The 9,440-nt window shown below is 38.1% G+C and overlaps 1 non-coding gene across 1 annotated transcript; it reads right to left on the reverse strand.

The window, feature by feature from the left end:
• Window positions 1-1,237: 1,237 nt before the first annotated feature.
• LOC131147343 (small nucleolar RNA R71) lies at window positions 1,238-1,343 on the reverse strand. Its single transcript, XR_009134732.1, has one exon. It is a non-coding gene; the product is annotated as a small nucleolar RNA R71 (small nucleolar RNA).
• Window positions 1,344-9,440: the final 8,097 nt, after the last annotated feature.

Consider the following 9,440-nt stretch of genomic DNA (forward strand, 5'->3'; position numbering starts at 1 on the left):
CTTGTTCATCATTTGGACAGGGTATACTCCAGTTCCCGACTATGCTTCGGACGGTTGGTGCACCTTTGCTATCCTATGCCCTCGATTGCCCCTCTCCCACTTTGGCCTACTCGAGTTAGTACTTCTATGGATGTTTGGACGAACATAGATAGAGACATGGTGTCCAGCATCTGATTCAGACCACAGTATTGCTTTGTAGGAGTAGGGTAACTCATAAATTTACTTGCTTTCCAGTAGTATAGATTTACTCACTTTTATTTAATTGCTTTTCAGTAGTTAGAAAAAACTACCATTGCAGAATAAACTACCTTTTACTTCTTTTTCATAACAAGGCTATAATAAACTAGCATGGAAGTGGTTTACTAACTGCTCTTCAAGTCCCCATGGATCGATACCCAACTTACCCATTTTCTACTGAACTTGGAATAGTTAGGTTTATAAATATTATTTTTGGTAGTTAAGGACCCAAGCCTTGGCGAGCCTACCAAATTTTGGTGTCGTTGCCGAGGACTTGGCTACAATTATAAGCCAACTTTCATTTTAGAGTGTTACAACCTTGTTCTTTTGATTTGCCCTCCTTTTGTTTTCACTTTCTTACTTAATTTCTATTTTTTTTTTTTTTTGTTTTATATTTTTGAAGTCTAAATCTGTGTGCTTATACGTGTGTATGTTTGGTTTGCATTCTTTGGAACCTGAGATAATTCCCATCGATCTTGAGATTGAAAAATCTCATAGGTCCCTTAGGAAACCTATCTCTAATCCGAAGAAAGTTGAGTCATCCCAACTGAAAGCAATGGCTGAAGGTAACCCAACGGTTCCCACTGAACAAATCCTGGAACCCCATGCTCTTCACCTACCTGTGGTGGGAGAGCAACACCTGTAGCCTCTTAGGGACTACTTTGTACCTATGCATACACATCACCATCCTACATCTAGTTTCCGGATGCTGAGGTGGCCCAATTTGAGATTAAGACTTCAATCATCTCGATGCTACCCAAATTTTATGGGAATTCAACTAAAAATCCTTATTAACATCTAGATGAGTTCTTGGAAATCTATTCCACCATCCACATCCCTAATTTTAGTGATGATACTCTCCGTCTTAGGTTTTTCCCATTCTTTTTTAAGGATAAAACCAAATATTGGTTGACGTCCTTAGAACCGAACTCGGTGACCAACTGGGCCACCATGCAACACGAATTTCTTAAAAAATACTTCCCAATTGGGAAGACTAATCAGCTTCGGAGAGCCATCACGAGTTTCTCACAGATGGAAGGGGAACTCTTTTTCGAGACTTGGGAGTGCTTTAGGGACTTGCTCTATAAATTCCCACATCATCAGGTCCCCAAGTGGCAATTAGTCCAAACTTTCTGCAAAGGCTTGGCTGAAAGAGATAGGTCTATGGTTGATGCGTCGTGTGGAAGTGCTTTCCTTTCTAAGCATAAGAATGAGGCTTGGATTCTCTTCAAAAATCGAGCAAAAAATTCTCAGCAACACATGATTGCCACTCGTAGACTCCCTAATCCATCAAATTCCAAACTAAAAGGAGTTTATGAGTTGGCCAGTTGCCAAGACTTAGCCCCGACATTGCATGCCATATCTAAAAAGTTAGATCAATGTCTGTCCGTAGGACCACAGACAACAGCGTGTGCAGAGGTTTGTCCAATCTGCTCTAACCCTTCCCATACATGTTACAATTTCCTTCACACGCATTCCCAGCCTGAGCTTGTGCAGAAGGAAGTAAAAGCCACTTACAATTGGTACGATAAGCCGTCTAATGACCCTTATTCAAATACCTACAATCTTGAGTGGAAACAACATCCTAACCTCTCCTGGAGGCCGCAAGCTTTGGGTTTTCAAAGCCAAAGACCTCAACAAAACCCTAATGTTGTACCTTCATACCCATATCAAAATTTACAAACCCATTCGAACTCAGCCCTTGGACCTTTAACCATTCAGCATCTGCCTCCACCTCAATCTAAATATGATTCATTCCAAGAGACGGTGTTGACATCCTTTAAGCAAATTGAAGCTGACTGTCAAGTGGACCGACAACTTCTTCACTCCCATTCCCAATCTATTGCAAAGCTAGAAACCGCCTGCGTTAAGTCGGAGGGATGAGGGTAAGTTACCAAGTCAGCCCATAGTAAATCCGAAAGGGTAGTATGGGGTAGAATGTGAACCATATGCTGGGCCCTCATTATACTCTAAGCAAGCCCAGGTGGTAACCACATCTCAAAATAGCAAGCTGACAGCCAATCAAAGTGAGGAGTAACCGAGCACAGGAGAGACCCAAGATGAAAAACTAAAAGTACCCCAACGCGGATTCATGCACTATCTCTTCCTTTAGTCGGGTACACAGCCCATTGAGTCTCACACCCATCACCAAAAGAACCACACCTCACTTTGCCCCTATAGGGCTTTCATAGCTACTCAGTATTACATCCAGCAACCTCACTCGCAGCCTTTATATTTAGGAAAGCAGCTTCCATCGAGTCCATTTGAGACATGTTTAAGAAAGTACGAATGGATAAGTCTCTCCTTCATGACATGAAACAATCACCTACGTTCATGAAGTTCCAATGGGACTTGTTAATGCAAGAGACTGAATCAAGGGTGCACAGAGGTGGTTTGGTTAAGCAAACCGAGCATATGAGTTCCATAATACTAAAGCACCTTGTTCCTAAACTAAAATACCTAGGCTTACCTACTATCTCGTGTGTAATTGGTAATTACACCATCAATGGGGCCCTTCTAGATTTAGGAGCAAGTGTGAACATTCTTTCATACTCGGCCTATCATAAACTCAACCTAGGAGTGTTACAACCCACCTCGGTTTCCATATGTCTTACTGATCGATCTCTTAAGCAACCCCCGGGTGTGGTAGAAGATGTGGTAGTCAAGGTGGGAGATTTCCATTACCCCGTTGACTTTATCATTTTAGATATGGAGACCTCCACCAACATGATCCCTATCCTTTTTGGACAACCATTCTTAGCCACGGCTAACGCCTGCATTCAATGCAAGATGGGGATTATGGACATCTCATGGGGCCATAAGCAACACAAAATAAACATATTTAATGCTTCCTAACAGCCTTTGAACACCGTCCAAGCTGTGGATGAAGACGTAATTGACAAAATTATTAGGGAAGCAACTCATTCAATGCAATGGAAACACCTTTGGAAAATTACACAGCAACTTGACAGCCCTACCCATGCTGAATTTGAGGATCCCTTTGAGCAATCTATGCTAAAACATGATTGGGACCCCAAATCTAAAACTAAGTTGGGGGTATGCAATCTTGGGTGTGAGGAAGAGACGAGAGAAACCAATGTTAGCTGGGAACCAGGATGAGTTCAAAATGAGCTTCAAAGTGTCTGGCTGAAGACAGTAAATTTAGTGCTTTCGGGGAGGCAACTTGATAAATGTATGGCTAAAGACCGTAAACTTAGCGCTTTCGGGAGGCAACCCAATAGTTTTTCGTCTTTTCTTTAGTCCATAGAATTTTTAGAGTAGGTTAAGCAAGTTGAGTGTCTATCGAATAGGATTTAGTTTATCCTAGGAGTGCAACAAAGTACAATAAACATCACGTATGAGGGCAACCTAGTCAAATCCTTGCACCGTTAGTAGATTGGGAGATACTGAGAGGGTTGACCAAGTCTGCAACTTGTGCTTAACATGGTGCGACCTGGTCGAGTAACATTGAGAAGTCGTTTAAATTATGCTCAACCCCGACTCTGCATTTCCCACGTTTTCATTATAGCTTAGGTGAGCATAGTCGCCCCGCCTTCTTGCACGTTCTACTGGAACAATTTGTAGCCCCATTGCACCCCCTCGTAATGTCTTCTCCGTTTGATTCATCTCCAGAATCCTCCCATGCATCGTCTTAGCCTGCTACTATGAGGCAACGACTTCGAGCCATGCGACGATGAGGGTCTTCATCGCAGGGCCGATAGGGTCCCAAGTTCCAGAAGGAGGTCGTCCACCTAGTTCGGGCTCCTCGCAAGCGTCTGGGGATGACACCACAACGAGGGTCGGCTTCGCGACTAAAGAGTTCGCCGCAGGGAGTAATACCACCATTCGTGGACTAGACCTCCATTGATTTTCATAAGGTCCAGTTTCCCTCCCCCCTGACATTCCACCACTTCCAACAGACCATGCCATATATCCCACTGTCAGAGGTTCCCGATCCTCCCATCACGGCACCTCTGGTTCCTAGACCTGACCCGCAACCATTACCCTACCCCTTTCCATCATATCAGTCCCTCCTGCCACGAACAATGCCTAACCAACTAAGGCCACTCCAGGCTCTTCAGCCACGACGGCCTCGACCTCTCCTCCCTCCCCTCCAGCTTCAGTACCTACAAGAAACCGCACCTACTCGTAACACTGTATTGGCCCAACCACTGATAATCTCATCTAATTCGGATTTTGACTTGGATTCCGAGTAAAATCCATATCACGTAATATTGGGTCTTGTAATATGCCTCTACAGCATCTGGTCATTTTCTTTCTGTCATTTGCATGAGCCCACCATATTTTGCAGTTGCTTTCATGCTTGCACTACATTGTATTGATTGGAATATAAATGAAACGAACATGGTGTTTTTGACTAATATTTGTCTTTTGTGCTACAGTGTCTTCTTCCTTGCATGTTCTTTTGGTTATTCTATTTTGCAGGGCACTGTTTGCTCTTCGTGGTACTGTGCACTGTCTTATCTCTTGCCCGAATCCTATTTAAATGATAGCCATGCAATAATTCTTGAGCCAAAAGGATATTATTATGTGTTCTCGTCTATTGACCTTACAAGTCATACCCTATTTTGATTATGACAAATACTCTGGTATTTAATGTCTATCAAGTTTATGTATAGATTCATATTAGCAAGATCGTATGATGGTATATGTAATCTTGAAGCAAAATAAGACCCAGAAGATTTATTTATTGTAATTTAATATTAAGTTTAATTTGGGTCTATAATAGTAAAGTAGGAATGGACTATAATAATTGATCTGCATCATGCATGTATGAACTGATAAGCTCAAAGACTTTAGATAGACCCTAGATTCCTGCACGTAACAAATACTCAAAATTTGAACTTAAAATAAAAATTGAAAGGCTTTCGATCAACCGAACCCAGCTGTGAACATTCAACTCAGTCGACCAAACCACTCAAGGGTCAACAGGTTGACCATGGTTTAGCCGACCAAATGACTTCCGAACATATCTTCCTCAATCGACCGAATTCGCTCGTGTCTGACACCCAATGGTTTAGTCAACTGAACTTCCAAGTTCATTTATGATATAGTTGATCGAACTTGATGAATAGCAGACCGAACTCAGATACAGCGAACCTTAAAAGGTTCTAAAATCGCCCTAATTCAGCTAATTGTATTCTATAGTTCAAAAGTGGCTTGGTCGACCGAACTTGGCAATTGGGTTGATCGAACTTAAAATATAGCCGACCAAAACTCTCAGGTTGGCTTAAATTTTACCGCAGTTAATTGGGGTTTTAAAGAGGGTTAATTTTCTTAAACCCATTTAAAACAATTTTAATAATTCCCTATGTATCCCCAACGGTTATAATTTAGGCATCCTCTATATATAAGGGTTCATTTGCTCAGATTAGTAATCAATTAGCACATTGATTAAGCAAAAATCCTCTGAAATTTCCTAAGTTCTATTTCTTGATACAAACCCTATACACTCATATACTACATTCTTTTGAGAAATCAAGTTTTGTGAGTGTTTCTTCATTGTTTGTTATTGTTAGAAACTCTCATTGCATTTGTTGATTGATTTTCATATTGAGAGTTAAGCAAAGATTTTCTCCCAAATTTTTTTAATAAATTTGTAGGTGGGAAAAATCTTATAGTTAAGTGAGTCTTTGCATTATTGTTGCAAGACTCATTGAGTTTTTATTTTTGTGTGGGCAAAAATCTTTTTACAAACTCATATTTGAATATCTTTTTGTGCTTTGATATTGAGAAAATATTTTTGAGATATTCCAATTTCTCTTGGTACAAATCTTTGAAACTCTAAACTGTGATTGAGATTTTTATCTATACATAGTTTCAAAGATTAGCTTGTTGATACACTTTTGTGCTTAAATTGAGACAGTCATTACTTTGAGTGTTGATTGCACACATATACCATTGAGCTTATTGTTCTTACATTATTGGTGTGTTTTGATTATTACTGGTACAAATCTACTTGATTGAGAAGCATAATATTTGTGCTCATTTGTATTGAAAATTGGTTGTATTTCAAGCGTGACCTGAGGGGGTGTTAATCCAGCCTGGAATGATTGGTTGTAAAGGTTGAGGTCAGCCTTGTACTAATTGACCTGATTGTATTTAGGTGTCGCTCCACCCATTAAGTGAGCCTTAGTGTAATCCTTGTACTTGTGAGCCAACGTGAAGACGAAGGCGGTTTGCCGAACCTCGATAACATATCTGGTGTCATCTATCTTTACTGCTTTATTGTGCTTGATTAATTAGATTACTCGTTCTATTTAATTTTAGTTAAATATATTGATTTATTTTATATCTGCATTAGATTGACCCTAGGGTTATGTAATACTACTGCTAGTTAATCGATCTAGGGGAGAAATTTTAAAATATAAATTCACCCCCCCCCCCCTCTTAGGATTATAGTAAAGCTAACATCATCCCCTTAAAGAATGTTGTCTAATTTAACTAATAAATGAACCAATGTACCGCTACAATCTATTTTTCATGACTTTAGTAATGCATTTAAATACCATATTATAGATCCAAACTCTTTAGGATGAGAAGGGTTCTTAGTTTTTGGCTCTAGTAAAAAAAAAAAAAGGAGTATGATTCACCTTTTTGAGCAATTTTAAGTCCTTAAGGAAGAATTTGGTTCACAAAATATTAAATTCTAGTAAAGATTCAAATTATTGGAATTTAAAGTTTTTATAATCAAATTACCATCTATGTATGATTCCTGCCTTTGGTTTACTAGTCATGATTATATCACATTCCTGGGAATGTCATATTCCTCTATTTGGTTTAACACTAACATGTTTGAAAAATGATACCAAATTTCATGTAGAGCTGAGTTATATTCGCCGACAGTTTTAAAATCTTGCAACTTTAGGTGCAACCATTCATATTGAGCTTTAGGTAAAATCACTGTATTTTGATGGTCAAACATATCCTTTAAATTTCTTCATAGGACGAGTGGGTCTTTAACAATGAGGTATTCCATTTTTAATTATTCTTCTAAATGATGTCGGATAAAGATCATGGTTTTAGTGCGATCCTGCAGGGATGCTGTATTTCCATCTAATATTGTATTTCCTAAGTTCATTGCATTCAAATGGATTTCTACATCAAGAATCCATGAGAGATAGTAGTTGCCTTTAATGTTAAGGGGAACAAACTCAACTTTGCTTAGGCTCGAGTGAGTGTTTTCTTTTGATGTTTTGACTGCGTATTTATCTTTATTATGCATACGCATGTGCTTGCACATTTCCCTTTGATGAGGCATGACTATTCAAGAGTATTTGGACCTCATTTATAACTTGGGGGCAGCAAATCGTCCATAAACCATTGAGTTTGCTCAATTATTTTATTAGACATTTGGATTTTGCTTCCATGTTTTCTACTTGTTACAGTTTACTTCTTTTTTCATGTTTAGTAGTAGATCTATCTTAGTTTGAATAAATGAAAGAACCAAAAGTCTTAACCAGTTGAATTTGAAGGCAATCTTAAGGTGGTTTCCTTTAATGAATGGGTGTGGGGGGGGGGGGGGTGCTAGTATCTTCCCCTCACATCAATGTACTCTTAGATTTGTTCTAGTGATGCAAACCTTGAGTACTAGTTTTCTTCGCCTTAGGTTTGACTTAAAGATCAACTAAACAATAATAATTAGGTGATCTAACCACACCTATGTAAAAAAATTGTTAGTGGTGACTTTATGGACTTTTATTAACCCTATTTCTCATAGTCAGTATTACTCCACTTTGACATATTTCATTTTTGGGATTGTCATCCTTTCGTGTTGAGGTCCCTTCAGGAAGTGTCTACACTAAGCATCAATCTAAGCTAAGCAAAATGATGACAACACTGCTTAAAAAAGTAATTAGGTAAAAGATGGATGATTAAAACTCTATTTTTATTGATCAAGTGGAAATAGATCCTAAAGTTTCCTTCTTATTTTCTTTTCATTTCCTTTCTCCAAACAAAATTTTTGATCTAGAAAAACCCTAAAGTTTCTAAGAATCACATTCCTACTTCACCAACTTACAAAATTTCAAGGAGAATGTCCCAGCATATCAAAGTTATAATGAGAATGTTATCTTAAAAGTTCCCAAATATAAAAGAGTACTACAATAACATCTGTTTGTTAGATTAGAAGTAAATGTCATTCATTGAAATTTCTGAAAAGAGGTTTATTGAAACACATCAACAACTCAAAATTTGGTTTTTATAAGGTTAAGCCTTAAACTAATGGTAAGGTTGTTATACGCAAACCATAAAGTCATTCGTTTCAACTCATAAAAACCACCTCTCTAATTGTGGAGGTAAGGTTGTAAACTGATGCTTCTAATTAGGAACTTATCAAATGTCCCTCTTTTAAATGATTCATGTATCAATTCATTAGTTTATCAGGTTCAACCCAAATTCTTCCCATTATTTTCCTTTATTAACTCCTCATTCCATATCATTACATTCCACAAATACCAAAATCCTAGTAGCTAACTAGAAGGGGTACTATTGACCTAATACGAAGTGGGGATAACACTCTATTCCAAAATATATAACCTAAATTTTAAATAAAAAATCGCAATACCTAATTTTTCAGTCAAATGGTTAGTTTTTCTCTATGAACAAAATTAATATAGACAATTTGAAATGGTCAAAAAGACACTTTGCATCTTCCTAGGTTGAAAAGAACAAAGTTAACGTGAATCTCATTCTTCAAAAGGTGTGTAAATTGGCTAGGCTTTGGTTGGAACTCCATCTTACCTAATCATACTAACATTAATAGTGCTTGATTTGGGTAAACAAGAACCAACAATTGAATTGTATAAGAGGAATGAGTCAAATAGAAAGAGTGGGTAGCATTCAAAATGGAATGATCTCCTAATGGTTCATCCTCTTCACACACCCAAACACATAAAAGGAATAAGGATGAATGATGCGAAGAATCATTGAGAACTCATATAGTCATCCACTAAAGAACTAGAAGATTTTTTTGTCTAGAGATTTCATGTGTACTACCGCTCTCAAGGGAAATTAATTGTCAGACCATTTGTTTCCAAAGTAAATTTTGAGTCACTCAATTTCTTACAAAGAATTCGAGGTGATATATGCGGACCAATACATCCACAATCTGAATCATTTAGATACTTTATGGTTTTAATTGACGCATCTACTAGATGGTCACATGTTTCTCTACTTTTTAC

This window comes from Malania oleifera, chromosome 1 (genome assembly GCF_029873635.1).
Source record: "Malania oleifera isolate guangnan ecotype guangnan chromosome 1, ASM2987363v1, whole genome shotgun sequence".
NCBI classification, from domain to species: Eukaryota; Viridiplantae; Streptophyta; class Magnoliopsida; order Santalales; family Ximeniaceae; genus Malania; species Malania oleifera.